The 12,320-nt window shown below is 37.6% G+C and overlaps 1 protein-coding gene across 1 annotated transcript in view; it reads left to right on the top strand.

Annotated features, from left to right (window-relative positions):
- The window catches only part of LOC131064760 (protoporphyrinogen oxidase 1, chloroplastic), a 110,209-nt gene that overhangs the window by 78,710 nt on the left and 19,179 nt on the right, over positions 1-12,320 (top strand). The gene's annotated exons all lie outside the window — the stretch shown is intronic.

Here is a 12,320-nt window from a genome sequence, read left to right as displayed (position 1 = left end):
GTGATATTTACTAAAATAAAATGATCTGTAAAAAATTAGGAGAGTAAACAGAAGAGGAATATTAAAGGAAATTTATGAGGGAAACGAACACTGCTTAAATAAGCTCTAGCATTTTTTATTGGTGGTTTAGGTTCATAAAGAGTTGAAAGATGTTTATAGCTTCTCTCAGGAATTTCATGGAATTTAACCACCAATATCGTAACTGCCCAGATTTGCCCCAAAACTAGTCACTTTAGCTAAAGATACATGCTTAACATGATTGCTTTATTCTAGAATGATTGTAAACACTTATATGTAATGGAGTAGCTATCTCATTCCATGAAAGTTCTTACTGAGAAAATCTCTTTAGGGCATTACAATGAAACCATATAACAGAACTGAGAAAATATGTATGATGTTTGAATTAAACTTTGGCCACATTTATATTCTAAATGGTGATTGCTGGAACAAGATCTAAAAACTGATTTGCTTTCTAATCAGAGGCATCCCTACACCATGTATACCACACACAATCTAGAGAAGAGACATGAGAATGAAACCGCTTGTCTTGGAGCATCTCTTCCACTATTCCAAAGTTCCTGACTGCCAAATTTCAAAAGAACCAAACGAAACCTTCCTCACTTTTCAACCATATTCAAGTCACTGAATGTTGACAGAATACCTTTGTTGCTCCAACAGTTTACCTTGTGGCCTCAAAGGTTGAGATCTCCTTCCCAGTGCTAGCCAGATCAAGGAGAGAAGCACTCTGTTCAAAATAACTGCAATAGAAGGTTTCCTGTATTTATCTTGAACCTTATGCTCTTCAAGGGTGCAACATTAAAACTAGGTTAGGATAACAGAGCATGCAAAGAGAAGCAGATTCTCAGCAGGAAAAAAGTCTTTCAATTTAGTGTTGTCAACATAAAGAGCAATCTAACCTAGTATAAGTAAATTGGAGAGATTACCAAATGCTTATGCTCAGTCATGGTTGCTTATGATCAAAAGGAATGTAGCACTCTAATATTGGGTTATGTCTAATTAAGGTTTGGGATCACTTTCCAAATATTAATTTCATGTTAAAGAGAACAGGTAGACTTACACACTCACATAGATTGCCCTCTACATAATTTAATTTTTTTGCTCCTCTGTCTTATCAAAGCCTTATTTATCTTAATTTTTTACTTATGGACAATCTACATCATGACTTGTTTAAAACCAATTAATAGGATGAAATCTGCTAACACATTCTTTACAGTTTACACTGAATGTAGATACCTTTACACTTGACCTCTTACTGTACAAAATAGGAATACCTTTCTTTTTATTGGAAACTCCTTTTTAAATTCTAGATATAGTACTCAGTGCTTCTTTACTGATTACACTTAACAACTGCATGATCATGGTAGACATGCTTGCCTACTTTGAACTTGTGTTGCAGTTAATTATTGCATTATTATGATGAGTATGCCTAACAAGTTTGAAGCTGGGTCACCATAAAATATCTAAGTTGCTGGTTTCAGCAATTGGAACTTTAGTTTTAAAATTTAATCATCAAATGGATTCTTTAAATCATAAACATCATCATTCTCATCATCCTCACCATTGGCATTGACATTAGATGAACCAATGCCACTTGCACTTTCACTATTCGTGTTCTCGCTTTCCGAGTCCTCAAATGGAACAAGCTGAGAAGTGGAAGCCCAAGTCAGTACTCTCTGGCTCTGTATCCCACATCTTCAACTTCCCTTGCTTGTAGTCATGTTGCTTGTGTGAAAGGAGACACAAGTTGCAATGCACATATACTAAGTTCTCCGCTCTTTTTGATTGCAATCTATTGCGCTTTATTGAGTGGATGAAAGAATATGTGCTCCAATTTCTTTTTGATGCAAAAGTGAGTGTTTTAAAAGTCACTTTTAGGGTTTTTACTCTTTTTTTTCAAGTGGTTGATGTCAAAATTTTATTGAATTTTGCAAAAAGAAAATTGTTTTGGGCAATTAGGCGTCTGGGTTTGCTTGGGCATGGACAGTGGCTGGACCCGCAGGTGTACTGGACCAGGACCCGTACTTGGTACGAACTGGACCAGTTTCAGGCCCTGCAACCCACGAACCCTGCAACTTAGTAAAATATGTCTAGCAAAATTTTCATAGAAATATTTTACATTGTATCGGAATGAAAGCATCACAATTTTTTTGGTTAGTATTATTTCATACTCTTCCTTGGAAATTCAGGAATATGACTTTTTACAATGCTCTTTTTGGATTCAAAAGTTATTAAAAAATGTCTCCAATATCACAGTAACAAGGTTATATTATGACATTTCTATCCTTTGAATAACAGGTTATACAATTTCTATTATTTCTTTTCTTGCTATTACCATTTCATTCCTATAGCTATTTCGAAACTGTGAAGCTGGGTTTGCCCACAACCCTGGCCAAATTTTGACTTCTCTAGACCAGGTATTGATCCTAGTTCAGGTCTGGTCCAGGTTTGCATATTTGGTCTGGATGTCTTATTGGCTTACCGTGGAGCCAGGCTCACTTGGAATCTCGGCCTAACCTAGACTGGTTCAGAATTGGTATTGATCTTAGTATGGGTCCAACTCGGAGTTGCATATTTAGCTCAGGTACGTCTGAGTTGTATCCAGACCTTGGTGAACCTGGGAAAAAATTGTTAGGTTCCCAGTTCCACCAAAAAAAGTAACTTCTAAACAAAAACAAAAAAGAAACCCTAAACCACTCTAAAAAGTGACTTCTAAGTAGCTAAAAAAGCACAAAACAAAAGCTTAAGCATGTTCCTACTTCTCATTACTCGCTCAAATCTCCATTCCTACTGTTTGCTTAGAGTTAGGATTGGAAGTTTTTTGTGTTCAAATATTGTGCCCTTGCTATTCGTGCGCCTCAAGGAGTGCTAGATAATATTTAAGAAGATCAAGGAGATCTTCAATCAAGGAGAGGCCTTTCTTCTTATTTTTTAAATTTCTTTCCAAGATCCACAAGAATGCTTTTTATTTTTGTTTTTAATGTAATAGTTAATTATTGTTTTTTAATCTTTTTTTTTTTTTTTCATTTTTTTAACAAGTAATGTTAGCCTAGGGTTGCATTATTGTTTTTTTTTTTAATGTCTAGGTATAAGTATAGTCTAGAATAGCTAGAAATTCTAACTTTATGGGCCAAGAGTTGGATAGGGATTTTAAACTCAACCAGTTTTCTTTGCTTTAGTGATGCATGACAGTGATTGAGTGCCCAAGTAAGTGTGGGAGTTCTTATAGTTGGGTGAAAGTCCACATATGTGCTTTCCTGACCAAAGAATTAGAACTTGTGGTGGGCTGCCCAAAAATGGGTTGCCAAAGAGACAAATTCTTGCTTATATCAAAGAGAAAGAGGAAGTCGAATGTGTTGTCTGATAAATCTATATCAAAATCATCCTTTGGCCAAGAAAGGATCCCATAGGCCATTGATTGGGCTATCTTCAAGTATTCCAATAGCAGCTGCCACACATCCATTTCTAGGGGCATTGTTTTTACAAGAAGATGATAGACCCTCTTTTCCACAAAAGAACCAAGGATGCAGGATGATTAATAAGGAAATTTCAGATTGAGGCAAGGGAGAACACTGATGAGCACGTTGGGCATTGTATTTGCACCAATGAGCTTTCTTTCAACCTTGGAAGATCTCCATACTTGTGAGAAATAGCGAGGGGAACAAATGATGCACATACAAGGTATATAGGTCCTAGCTATGAAAGGTACACACCGCCTTATTGGACAAGAGGAGGAAGTTTGTGCATTCTTCTTTGCTGCCTTTAAGGGGTTTATCGATGAAATGAGGTGATTACATCAAAGACAAAATGGCTTGAGCGATCGCAGTAGCTTTTAGCCAGGTTACTGATATCTGAAAGTACAACTGCTGCTCTTTAGAAGTCTTATGCACGAGTTGTAGGACAAGATGTCCCCAATCCTATGTGGAACCTTGACCTATCGAGTTCAATTGGTAAGGATAGAATATAGCAATCGTATTATGAGAATGTAATTCAGCACAATTAAAAGAAAATCGGTAGAATTTATAAGAAAAAAGTTAACAAATCAAGATGAAGAATAATGCAAAGGAAGACCCTGAAATATAATATGTAGCTTTGAGAGATTTTTATTTATTTATTTATTTTATAGTAAGGCAAAGTTTGCATTGATGGACATTAAGGGTGAATTTGTTTCTCTAGGAATTCCTAGTCAAAGGGGTAGCACTCATTTTCCATGATCAAAGACTGGAAATAGGTTCCTTGATGATATTCTTATGTTCTTAGGATTCCTTCCCTGGTGTAAATGGTAAATTGGCCCTAACCACAACACTTGATTTGCCAAAATGTCTAGAAAATATAAGCAGTCAAGTACTTTTTGGTATGGAAAAATCCTTAGCATGAAGTTTCAAAAGTAAAATGATTGTGGTCCACCAATGAAAAGATTGGTGCTCCCTTATACATCACCAAATTATCATGTACACTTTTAATTGAAAATTATCAAGATAGTGCAAGGAAAGATGACATCAATTTAAAAATTTGATTGACATCTCATCAATTCAAAACCACTATAATGCCCTTATATAGATTTTTTAATCAAACATTTGATTTTGATGTTTCCAATACATGCAACAGTAAGGCATAAACAAAATATTGAAATGTAGCAATATTATTTGAATGACAAAACCAAAAATGTTGATATGCTGAATCAGAAAGCAATTACGAGTAATTTTTTGAATATTTGAATCAACAACTTGTTGGTTATCTGAGTTGTGGGCCCCAAATCCCTAATGTTGGGTAGTCTCCCAAGTGCCAGGGGTATCAAACCTAGGAAGAGTATCACAAAACCCTTATTCAGGTTGGGCAACTAAGAACCAATTACTGAGGTTGGTTAGACCACCTTCACATTTGGATTTGCTAGACCAATGAGGGTTTCCCTAAAGTGCTGCAATAGATATCATGATAGAAGCACAACACTCACCCTTACACAAACCATTCCCATTGTATAGTGCATCCTTATTCTAGTTATCACCACAAATGTCAACTAATTTGTTATATAACAGCCTCTGAAAATGTTAATAAATTCAGACAGAGAAGTTATAACACACTAGAACTGATAAATTTAAAAGATGTTTGTATTGATCTGTTTTATTGTAGAGAATGATAAGGAGAAGCAGCCAATAATAGACTGCTGCCTTTATCTGAATTCATACAAAAGATGCAATAATTGAAACCAAGGTGATACCTTAATCCAGAGATCACAAAAGTCTATGCCTTCAAAGATCCACAAGCAAGCTAGACTCTACACATATTCAGAAAAGCAATTGATAATTGTAGAATATTAAGAGAGTCTACTTAGTAATCCGTGACTATACCCATATATTTCCTTTATTGTTTTGAAAAGATACCTTCCAAAAGCTTTGCAAGGATTTTATAGCTGCTGGTTGGCCAACTTTTGCTAGGATTTTACAATTGTTTGGTTGGCCAACTAAACAGCACACATCCAAAAATGCACACCATACACATGGAGACACAATGATGGTTGATACTGCTACTAATAATTCGATCTACAAAAGTTACCAGCGCTAATTACAAATTTGGGACAAACCCAGATCATTACAATAGCAAAATACAATACCTAGATATGGAAACTATGAATCCTTGGGTTCCGCTGTGTTACTTTTTTATCTTTACTATGCTCTTCTCCAATCTAATGCTCTCCACTTCTGAATAATGAAAATGAAGCCCATATACCGAATGCAATTCAGATCTTGGAAGGAAATGTGCACACTTGCCAAGGAATCATGGAAATCTCTGATTTTGGTTGCTACAAGGGGCATGCGTACCTTACTGTCATGGTGATAAATGCTGCTCATAAAAATGCCCTTTGTACATTTTCCATACCCCTAATCGCCATTGGCTTGTGAAATTTTGTGCAATGATGAGGAAATCACTTGAAAAATCCACTGGAAGAGTGGCTTGGAAATGACATGCTAGTTGTCAAGCTATGCAACGATAAATGCAGTATGGGTGAGCATTGATTTTTTCCTTGAATTCACACCAACCACATAAATAATGATATTTCGGGAGCTATCAAATTAAATTTAGTAGTTGCAAGGCCAAATCAAGTCTTCTATAAAGATCTGAGTTGTTGAGGAGGGTAGGTGAGAGTTGGAATGAGAAATGGTACAAATTTGGACGCCTTGGTGCCACTAAAAACATTCTGTTTGTTGGGATGAAGCTTTGTGGGATTTTGAAGTGCAATCAGACTTTGTGGGAATTGCCCTTAGACATAATGTTGTTGTTTCTATTGAGTTGCCCCCTTTGGATGAAGAAGGGAAAGATGTTTTGGTTCCAAAAGTAGTGGTTGATTTCAAGGAGCATACTTTGAGGAAGAGAACCATTAGAGAATATTTGGTGAAATGTAAGAACTTGTGGAGGATGCTACTTGGGAGAGTGAGTAGATATTGCAGCATCCAAATTTGTAATTGCTTGAGAACAAGCAATTTTGTGGAGTGAAGACTGTAATGTCCCCTTCGCAGGCTTAATCAGTTAGGTGATAGTTAGCCTATTTGCCGAGCTCTCGTAGGCTAATTGTTAAGGTAAAGGGGACTCTGAAGTTCTTAGAGGATGCAAGTTCTGTATTTTAGGTCTTTGATTTATAGCAATGAGCCCATTTGGCAATATGGATCGCAATGACACTTGCAAAAGTGTTTTTTGGCATTTGTGGTTTTCTACAAACTTCTTGGAAGGCACTTCTATTTTTAGTAAGTCATTGAGCTGGTTTTGGTCATCATCCTACTTCCTCAATTTCATCATGGTGTAATCAGAATTGGTTTTTCATGTTGTTTCAGTGCTTTTTGGAACTCAGATGAATTATTTAAAATATGAATTAATAAAGTATTTGCTTGTGTTATTTTTTTTTATATTGTTGCTTTTGTACTCATCAAAAGTGGACGCCTAGGAGAAAAGGTGGGGTCTTTGCACGTGAAAAGATATTTAATATTTCAAAAAGGTCTTTTGAGGAAAAATGGATTATAACAATTTTTAAATTGCAAATTCCCTTCAAAAAGCTATAAAAAGGTGTTGGGGCTCATTTTTCCATATGCTGATGAAAGTTATTTATATGTTGCTTTAATGAACTTGGGTTCTTCCACAATCTTCTGAGGACAAACACCCTCTTAAGATTTCTAATTTCGGGTTTGAAAGAAAACCCCTAGCTAGATTGGTGTGGTTTCATTCAAAGGCCACCATTGTGCTCCAGATTAGAGACTCATTTTGGAGTTGCAGAAATGAAGATATTCGTTGTGTTTTTAAAACTAATTTTGGTGTGATAAATTTTTCAGTTTGCCAAGTTCTCTTTGATGAATGCTTTGAGGTAGTTGGAAGAGTTTATGCAGGCCATACTTGTTGCAGACCTCTTGCTAGACATGCCCCTTGACAAAGTGTTCTCAGAGCATTGGAATTTGGGAGTGATTATTATTGCTGTTTAGACTTGAAATTTGTAAATTCATAGTGGAGCTTACAGTTATGGGCAAATTAATGAATCCATTTTGAGGCTGTACCTTGTATGAGGCCGTACCAGGCAGTTTGTAGGGGGTGTGTGATTGAGACCAAACTGCCTATCCTTTGGGGTATATTTCACCTTGCATAGTGATGTCTTGACCAGGTGATTGTGTTTAATTGTCATTGGAATTGAACTTATTTGTCCTTGTGTGAATTTGAGGGTTTGTACAGCCATTGTACTTGTTGTACTTGTAGCAATAATTTCAGAAAATATTCTGATTGATTATCTGTTGTTATCTCACTTCCTAGTGACAAGTTTGGAGGGCATTAGAGATTGTTTGAGAGCCTTTCCGCTGATTGAAACAGCTGAGTGTTAGTTGTTCATGATTGCCGGGTAATTATTTAGCTGCTCAGTTCTGTTACAAAACTTTTTCCAGCATGTTGCAGATCTGCTTCAGTATAATACTTATCAATAACCAAGGTATGTTGTCGTTGTTATTTGGCACCATTTTGAGGGTAGTACAACATTGTCTTTCATAGTAGCATTTATTATCAACAGCAAATCTTCTTATTATGATGTTTATGATGCAAATTTACTGAAATTGTATTTCTTCAGATGGTCATACCATTGAAAGATTTCTTTTCACGCATTCTAGGTTGTAACACTAGATGGTTGTACCCTCAGTGGTCTTATTGTGGTTATTGCTAATACTTACCCCACTGAATAAGCGGTTTGTAATTTTCCACCACTAGATAAATGGAAGGAGCTTGGTTTTCATTTCAGTTGTATAAGCTTTCCAATTGCAGGTGGATGTGCTCAAAGTTGTTATTTACTTTCAATTTGTATAAGCTTTCCTGCTGAATAAGCTGATGTGCCCCTTGCTCACCATTGAACAAGAGGAAGGTGCAATTTTCATTTCTAGTAATGCACATGTATCCCACTAAATAAGTGATTTTGGTTGGCTTGTTGTTTGATGCTTTCCTTCAAGCAATTTTCTCTTGGTTAATTGTAATCTTTACACTATATGCTCTAACTTTGCGCATCTCGAGATTTGGGTGATCAAAAAGTTGAAACGAAGTTATGCTTTTCATTTCCAATTGCAGTTAACGCATTTTCAATTTTTTTTGATGGTGGTTGTTACACAAATCCACTTCAATTATTCATGCAATTAGTTAAGCAAATAGCACTACACCACAAGGACACATCCCCCCACCAAATCCATGCCGTTTCGGGGATAGGGACGTTTTGGGATGAGGGCACGAGGAGGGTACATGCCCCCATTGAACCGCCACCGCCACCGAGATGACAGGGACAACAACGATGCTAGGACATCTTCAAGACGGCCTGAGGATGCCTAGGTGTCCCTCAATTGTCCTGAGGACTTTCTTGTCCCTAGGCAGCGAACAAAAGGCAAAATTAAAAAATTACTTTATCTTTTTGTTTTTTTTGCCAAGGGTTGGACCCTAATGGCAAGTGGGCCCCCCATCACGCCCTCCAAGCTCTATAAAATGCTCAAAAATCCTCAATTTCACTTCAAGTTTTTCAACAGCTAGGTTGAAGAGGAGCAAGAGAGTGAGTGAAAGAGAGTGATTGAGGTGCTGCAAGTGCAAGAGCGGCGAGGAGGAGCAAGAAGAGGAAGAAGAGGGATTCTACACCAAGTTGGAAGGATTTTTCAAGCATATTTATAGAATCATTACAATGTTCATTGTTCATTGTTCATATTGTCATCAAGATTCAAAATTGAAATTGAAATTTTATTTTCAAATTTGTCAAACTAGGTTGGAACTAGGCTGAAATTTTTAGAATTATAAACTTATAAAATTGAATTTATATTGTTTATTGCAGTGTCACAATGAGCTCTCATTGCATGAGTGAGGATGAGGTTGAGGTTCATAGTGAAAACACTGAATCTAAATATGCACTTGAGGCTGAGGGGGATGACCATGAGGCTGAACCTGAAGCCCAAACTAGTTCCATGGCAAGTGCAACTACAAGTATAGAATGTCCCTCCACAATATTGGCAGAGTATGCTAGGGGTCCTTTTGATCGTAAGTCTCCTGTCAAACAATTTGCAACAAAATTACTAGGTAGGCTAGGGACATTTGGGGGTACAAGGTTGTGGAAGTGCCACTTTTGTGAGCTATAATTTTTTGATAGCATTACTAGAGTTAATGCACACCTTCATATTAAAGGAAAAGGTGTGGATGTATGTTCTTTTTTCGAGGAAAGCAAAAAACCTAAAATATAGAGCTGAGATAAACATGCTAGGGGTGTTCCTGATGATAGTGCAGCTACACCTATGTCTACTATGTTTGCATAGGATACAAGCTCATCAAGCTCATCAGAGCCAACCGTAGAGAACCGCAAAGTTCTAGTCATACTTTGTAGGTAAGAGTAGGAGAGATGGCAAGTTCTTCATGGGCCCATGCAGGTTAGGGTAGGGGGAAACACAAGCTGATTTATTCAATGTGTAGGTGAAGAATAATATAGATGATGCCATTGGCAAGTTCTTTGCCAATGACATTCCATTGCATGTATCTTGATCTCTTCAATTATAAGGAGATGATGTCGATGGCAGAAAGTGGAGGACCACCATATGTGCCACCAAGGGAGACAAATTTGACCATGATCTTGGATATGAACTATTTCAAGATTAGTATGTTGATGGAGAAAATGAAGGAATGTTGGGTGAAGAGTGGATGCAGTATGGTCATGGATGGGTGGACGAACATTACAAATTGTCTACTCATTAATATCATGGTTACATGTAGAAAGGGCATGTAGTCGGTATAAAATGCCTATTGTTATGTTTGATAATATTTGTTATGTGCCAATGTATTAATTGTTTGTATTAAGTGGGTTGTCACTCTCGGGTATTAAATGTGTCGATTGGTTGACGGTTGTGTTCCGCCAAGGAAGGGAGTACGGTATAGTGGGATCTATTGTAATCCTTGGCCGACCATCTCTGGTCTTCTTCTCTTTAGTAATTTCATATGCGAATAAAGATATATTTTGCTGTTGTGTCTGGTATGCGTTGTCATGTATATTATTATTTCTTGTAATTGATTTATCAAATATAGTAGTAAACATTTTAGCATTGTTGCCTTAAGAAATCGGGTTAACCCCGAGTGATTCATGCCCTTAGAACCCAATAAAGGTGAGAAGAAGCCGTAGGGCGGTCAAGACCAAGCGATTAGGTGATCTGTCAACCCTCGGCCGAAGGGAGCACAGGAACGAGTTAGAGCTTGGAAGTACTCAGAGTATTGGGACACTGGAGGTGGACATGTAGAGGACGCGTGTGAGCTGAGAGTGCAAGGAATGTACCGAAATGTAGCGGTCAGAACAGTCCACCTAGGTCCGACACACTTGGAAGTACTCGGAGTGTTGGGGACGTTGAAGGTGGACGTGTAGAGGATGCTTGCGTGGCAGAGTGCAGGGAAAGCACTGAAACATAGCGGTCGGAACAGTCCACCCAGGTCTGACACACAAGGGAATAAGTAGGCGAGAAACCAATTTGCACCTTATCGAGAACTTGCACCTCGCTAAAGGTGACCAAGGTGTAGAAGATGCAGAAGATGGATGCGTAGAGAGAACACGTGTGGCCGAGAGTTCATGAGAGGCACAAGAACGCGGGCGATAGCGAGAGGGTCCAATTTGGTCGAATACACACGATACCTTCTGAGTGAAAACAATGACGAACACCCAGGAGACGCAAAAAATCCCTAAATTTATAGACGGATCGGAGGATCTCGTATGCCATTGCAAGATTTGCATAACAATATGGGAGGTGAATGGTCAGGATGACTAGAATAACTGGTTGAAGGCATTTCCCGCCACCCTACAAGGAATTGCCATCAACTGCTAGATAGACCTAGTGGCTCAATACAAAGCATCATGGAATGAACTGAAGAAGGCATTTTAGGAAGAGTTTAAACTACTAATAGATGACAATGAAATTGTTGTAGAAATTTACAACAGTAGGCAAGGGAAGAACGAGGACGTGCGAGCATACAATCGTAGGCTCAAAGAATTGTTGAACAAGATGGAGAACCAACCAGCCGATGGGTTGATGAAGAGGTGGTTCACTGAGGGATTGATCCCCTCGCTACGCAAGAAGATGAAAGTAGTGCTTCCGTCCTCATGCATAGATGCTTACAATTGGGCGATGGACATCGAGAGTGAAAACAAAACATCCTCTAGAGGGAAGAGGAAGACTGATGATGATGAGAGCACCGAGGGTAGTAATGACGAGGAATCCAAAACTGTACAGGCCCTTTGACGAGATATGTTGAGATTGATGAAAGAATTGAAGACCGAGAAAGGAACCCATATAGAAAGTAATGAACTATGGTGTAGTGAGTGCAAAATTGAGGGGCACACGAAAGGTAATTGCCCTAAAAAGATGTTTTGTGTAATGCCCGCCAAAATACCCTAGAGAAAATAAACTACTAACACACTATTGGAGATAATTTTTTTTTTTCAATTTAACATCTATAATCAACTATTGCAACACATAACATCATCTTCTAATTACATTCATTAATTAATTAGCCATTTTGAACTTACATCATAGCACAATGATTAAATTACGCAAGCGGAATAAACATAAACAACACTAATCTTTCCCTAGGGTACTTCAACGTCATTACTTAATCAACTACCATAATGACATCCTTCTCACTTATCACAATTAATCTTTAATCTAATGCATCATAATTGTTTTCTTCAATGAGATATGCAACCTACTAATTATTTACCCAATATAATATGCATACTATGCTAACATTTGTCTAGCATGATACATTTAATCCTTTCTAATGCA

The sequence above is a fragment of the Cryptomeria japonica genome, chromosome 1 (assembly GCF_030272615.1).
Source record: "Cryptomeria japonica chromosome 1, Sugi_1.0, whole genome shotgun sequence".
Lineage (NCBI taxonomy): Eukaryota > Viridiplantae > Streptophyta > Pinopsida > Cupressales > Cupressaceae > Cryptomeria > Cryptomeria japonica.
Note: the sequence above shows the minus strand (reverse complement) of the source record. Positions and strands in the feature narration are given on the sequence as shown.